We start from the raw sequence: 5,866 nt of genomic DNA on the forward strand, positions 1-5,866 counted from the left end.
GGGGAACACCATTGAGATATCAGCATGGGGGAACACCATTGAAATATTAACATGGGGGAACACCATTGAAATATCAACATGGGGGAAACACCATTGAAATATCAACATGGGGGAACACCATTGAAATATCACCATGGGGGAACACCATTGCAATATCACCATGGGGGAACACCATTGAAATGTCAACATGGGGAAATGAATGCAATATCATCTTGGGGGAAAAGCCATTGAAATATCAACACCGGGGAACACCATTGAAATGTCGCCATGGGGGAAACCCCATTCCCCATCATGGTTGATAACACAAATGGATAATATGTTGACACTTACGGCTTCTCACAGCTGCTGAGAAAGGAATCATAAAAAAAGGCAATATAAAGGGGTGAGAATTGTCCAATTAAGTTGGTTAGCCGCTAGCCACAGTCTGTGTATTTGTGCAGTTTTCTACATTGAGTATTCCACCATGAGATCTGATCTATTGTGTGTGGGCACAAAGAATGGGGTGTTATCTTGAACCTCAGCCAAACACTGTGACACATGAATAATCCAGAGATTATTTTTAAGTGTGAGAGTCTAGATATTGCCATTGTCGGTACATAATAAGTACTGGGCCCTCTCCCTTTACAAATATTCAAATGAACTTTACTTGTGTTTTATTTTCTACTTATAATTGTAGCATTTTCATCAGCTGTGTCTGCCTAATTCTCCTCCCTGCTCTGTTTACAGGATGTGTTCCGGTGGTTTGTGTTTTGAGTATTACTGTCTAATCATGTTTTCCATGTGCTCAATACACTCTTAACCTGCAGTTGGTGCGACCTCCCCAATATTGTTTACTTGTTTGTTATCAAACAATGGGCTTGAAGTCTTGAGTCGCTGCTTACTGTTGTTTCACCAACCCTTGGGCACAGTATAGAAGGTGGTGGCTGGGGTTGGGGCCATAAATGGAGAGGGAAGGTTGAGTGGACTTCCTGATGCCATAGAATTTTATTGGTTGGAGAGAAGGTGAGGATGTCCTTCAAGTAAGAACCTAGCCATTCCCTGGGGCTGAGGCCTGGGACCCTCTGTGGCTTATGGAGGACCCCCACACCCCTGCATCCCATCTCCAAGCCTGGGCCTGCCTCATTGCCTCCAGCAACTCCTCATCAAACTTGCCCTGTGTGGAGTCTGGCATCCATTTCTGACAGGTGCAGTTCCTGTAGTGGCCACCACCTTTGGTGGTGCTGCTGAGTCTGAAGAGGTAGACAGCCATCCCAGGGTGAGCTCCCCTCCTTTGAATGGGCTGGGAGGCAATGAGTTTTTACTGCACTTTTTGCCTTATTCTATTTAGTTGATCACTTTGGGATGTGGATGGTATGAGTTTGGACCCTAAATGCCTTCTGGAAGATGGGTCTCATGGCATCAGGTTCCCAATCAGACTTCATTATGACCTATTATACACAGGAAGGACAGATATCCATTGTAAAATTTAGCCTGATGTTAAATGAGAAGAAATTCTGTCTGTGTGAGCCAGAGGTTGAAATAGCAGGACTGCCTAGATTGTGAGTCCTAGAGTTCAGACCCGTGGGAGTTAGCCAACTTCATTCATACACCACGAGCTGTGGCTAATCTCCTCCACACTTGTATTATAGAGATTAGAGATGGATTTTTGCTGTCAGAAGCCTCTGCTAAAGAGATGGCTCATAACCCCTGCAAGAAATCCACAACCAGAGGCTGAACATTGTTATAATCAGAGCTGTGCACTCAGAAGGCCACTATTGAACAGACAACTCAAAATGAGATTTCAAGGCCTGTACCAAGCTGGTGACTCACTGCAATATGTATTGGCTCAGGTGTCTGGTTTTTGTGGTTCACTGCACTCTCCATAACCAAATAAGTCAGAGGTTGGAGGATCTAGCAGACAGAAGTCCACGTCCTCAGGTAATAAATGTGAAGGAAATCTTTCAGATTATGAAGGGGATTCAGACCAACTTGTTTCTGTACTTTATGTCAACACAATCAAGGCCAGACTCACTTATCTGATCACTGAAAAACCCTGTGCAGAAGATGGCTGACTCAAACATCATGAGAAAGCTATGGGCTAGATATCATGACCTAACCATGAGATCCCTCATAACAATGACATACGAACACAAGAATTAGGAGCAGATATAGGCCATTCAGATCATCAAGCTCCTTCATTCAATGTGATAATGGCTGGTCTGTTTGTGCTCTGAATTCCACATTCTTATCAAGCTTCTTGTGTGTTTCTGGAGCTGCGTCCATCCAAGCAAGAGGGCAGTATTCCATCACACTCCTGATTTGTGCCTTGTAGGTGGTGGACAGACTTTGGGGAGTCAGGAGGTGAGTCACTCACTGTAGTATTCGCTGTGTCTAACCTGCTCTTGTAGTCATTGTGTTAATGTGGTGAGTCCAGTTGAGTTTCTGGTCAATGTAATAGTGGGAGATTCATTGATGGTGACACCATTGAATGTCAAAGGGCAGTGGTTAGATTGTCTCTTATTGGTGATGGTCATAGCCTGGCATGTTACTTGCCACTTGTCAGCCCAAGCCTAGATATTGTCCAGATCTTGTTGCATTTGAACATGGACTGCTTCAGTATCTGAGGAGTCACAAATCCGCGCATATAGAGTTAAACATGGGAATCTAGAAATTGCTGTCAGTGATTCCCTGCTCCTATACAGGTTACGCTTTTGAAACCTTGCAGATGAAAATCAATTGGAAATCACTAAACTGACATAAGTTTCACTTTCTACACTGACATTCTCACATTGTATCAGTAATTTGGGTTACTACTGCTTTCTAAGTCATAGTTACTTCTAAACAACCTCTCTGGCCCTGAAATGTCTAATTTTACACTTGTGGAATGCAAACTTTCTCAATTCCATACCAGAAATTCCAACGGTTTTAAAATGATAAATTGTTGTAAAGTTTGTGTATGATATTTCAACTTCTACCTTAATCCTTTGCACATTTCCCAATCGTTATTTTGCCTTCCTTGTGTATTCCTGAAAATGTACTAATTTTTCTTGGTCGCCTTCCATGAGCTATATCAGCCAAGTTACAACAAGAAAATGAAAGCAACTACAGAAATTTCACTTAACCACTCAATGTCCAAGTGTGGTGATAAGAAATTTGTTCTAATAGCGAATCTGGCCAAAGATAATGTCACCATCTTTGAGCCACACAGGCGTAGGAGATCTCAAAGTAAATGTTTCCTGGTCACCTGATTACTAGTCAGCTAGTTCACTAGATTAGTCACTAGTTTTTGTATTTATTTCATCCAGGGGGTAGCAGCAGGGATGGCTCAATCGGTACAATGATTCTGGGATTGGAAGAGAAGCTAACGGAGGGTTCTCACTATTGCTTAACACTGGTGAAAATGCATGTACCTGAATGTTAGGTGAATGTCTACAATGAAATGGCACACGCTTCCCTGTAGCTTACTCATATAATGGGCTTTGGATAATGTGCTGCTGAAGATTGACTGTTGTGTCTGGAATCTTACCTCAACTATAGTCATACGCTTCAAGGGATGAAAGGCAAGGAGGGAAGAAAGCAGAGAAAATAAGCTAAGAATTAAGCCACCTTAAGAGTGGAAAGGCAGAAGAGTATATAAGGAAGATGTATAAGGAAGTTTGATTGTACATCATGCATCACTGGATGTCTCATTAACGACATGTATTTTAAAACCAATCTGCACACTGTAAATGCATTGCAATGTATTTATTTTTGTGTGAAGCAGCAGTCTGTTATTGCTTCATGACTGTCATATAATTAAACATTAATAACTTTATGATGATTATCTTATTTGCAAAATATAAAGCAAGGCATTTAGATATAACTATAATGGGTTGGTCCTGTATTATTTATAATGATTCCATTGCCCTGAGAGGTTTTAGATTAAATGCCTGCTCTAAATAAAGTAAGACATCAGCAGTAACAAACACTTGAATGTTCCTGCTCCTTCTGATTGATGATTCCTTCCCATGATAACCCTAATGCTGTTGACAACACAACATTGTATACAGGCTTTTAAAACATGAGCAGGCCATCACATTTATCTTTTTATCCTTACTACTGTCTCGCAAGATATGCCCTGGTGGTTTAACGTAGATTTCTCATTGTCTGGAAATAAAAAGCTGCCTCAAATATGTTTGTAACAAAATTAGAATAGGATAGAAATTTATTGACACATGTACTTTTACATGAAAAGTTTTATAAGTCGTCCCACCATGGTGCCTACATCAATGTCAGAAGTCATACATCATTTAAAAAAAAGTCATAGGGGCTTTATAATAGAACAGGGGCTATTGTAATTGTAATTTCTCCTCTGTGTCAGCAATGTTGCTGTTCAAATATCTCTGCATGTAGCCTCATCTTGAGAGGAATATTTCCTTCTTTGTGTCATGTGTAATGTCATGAACTTCCTCATAAACTTCTGATATGGAACTCAGGGAAAATCTTCCCTTGAGGAGAGAATGCAAGAATTATAAATAACGAACAAGTTTTGTATAGAGGAGAGCAAACAAGGAAATTGCGATGGTTTGGACATGTTTCAAGAATGTGTAAAAACTGTACTATTTTATTTCTCTTTATTTTTAATTGTGGCCTGAATGGACTGGTTTAAAAGCCAAGGATTTAGACCATAGACCATAAGAAATAGGAACAGGAGTAGGCCATTTAGCCCATCAAGCCTGCTCTGCCATTCCATTGCTGCACTTTCTCAAAACAAGTTACCTGAAATTTACTGTTAGTGTTGTTTAGATGGCTGTTGGTTCAAGCAATGGGGGAGGCTTAGTTATAGGTGAGCTGGCGTCAAGGGGTTGTGTATGAATGGAGATTTGGCCAGCCACAAGTAGCTGATTGGTCTTTGAAATGGTGACCAATTATCAATGACAAAGACATTCTGCCTGCCATCAACAATGTGATTGGCTCTGAAGTAGCTGAGCAGCTTGGGAGTCCGAACATTTCAGTTAGAAGCCACTGGACCTCTGGGAAGAGAATGATCTGCTTTTGCTCTGAAGTAAAATAAACACAAGCTTGAAGGTAGCCAGCTAATTGTCCCTCATCAATTGCTGTAAGCTATGACTCTTAATTAATAAGTCTGAGACTTTTCTAAGTGTGAACTAGCCAACATGTGACTCCAGAAAACAAGTAAAAATACTTGAAGAAGAAAGATTGAGAAGCAGTGTTCTGATCAGCAACAGGATCATCTCAGCAAACCCTGTGAATGGATACCATTGAATTTTCTTCCCAATCTTCACCTCCACCCAAAGTACCCAGTTTTTTTGTGTTTGTCAGTGTGTGTGTAGAGGGGAGTTTATAAGTGGGTTAGAATTTTAACTAATGGGGAGATATGTCAATGGTTCATAATTGGTTATCTGTGGTTTAATCTATTTATTTGTCATAAATAGTAACTGTTGTTAAATAGAAAGACCTGCTGTGCTTTTTGTCAAACTGTGTTTAAAAGACAGATGAGTTGGGGAATTTCTGCGTTCTTTTAATAATTTTTAACTTCTGTGATGACTGTGTGAATAGTGGGGCTTGATTTTCTGTGTATTATCACAGTGAGGTGTAACAATATAAACCAAATGGAATAATTTTCATGACCTTGTTTTGAACTAGCTGCCAAAGGAGATTGAGGAAAGACTGGAAGGACAATATGAAGAGTGATCTGTCATAGAAAGGGATTCAGATGACTGAAGTGTCCAGGCTACTTCACCAATAACAATGAGTTGAATTTATTCAGATCCATCACTGCTCCAGAACTGATAAACAGAATTTAGGAGTTCTTGTAGTCGAAGTAGAATTCATAGTAACTGGGGAAGAACAGGAGCAGTGGGGAGACAAGAAATGTGTTTATATA

The sequence above is a fragment of the Rhincodon typus genome, chromosome 24 (genome assembly GCF_021869965.1).
Source record: "Rhincodon typus isolate 14 chromosome 24, sRhiTyp1.1, whole genome shotgun sequence".
NCBI classification, from domain to species: domain Eukaryota; kingdom Metazoa; phylum Chordata; class Chondrichthyes; order Orectolobiformes; family Rhincodontidae; genus Rhincodon; species Rhincodon typus.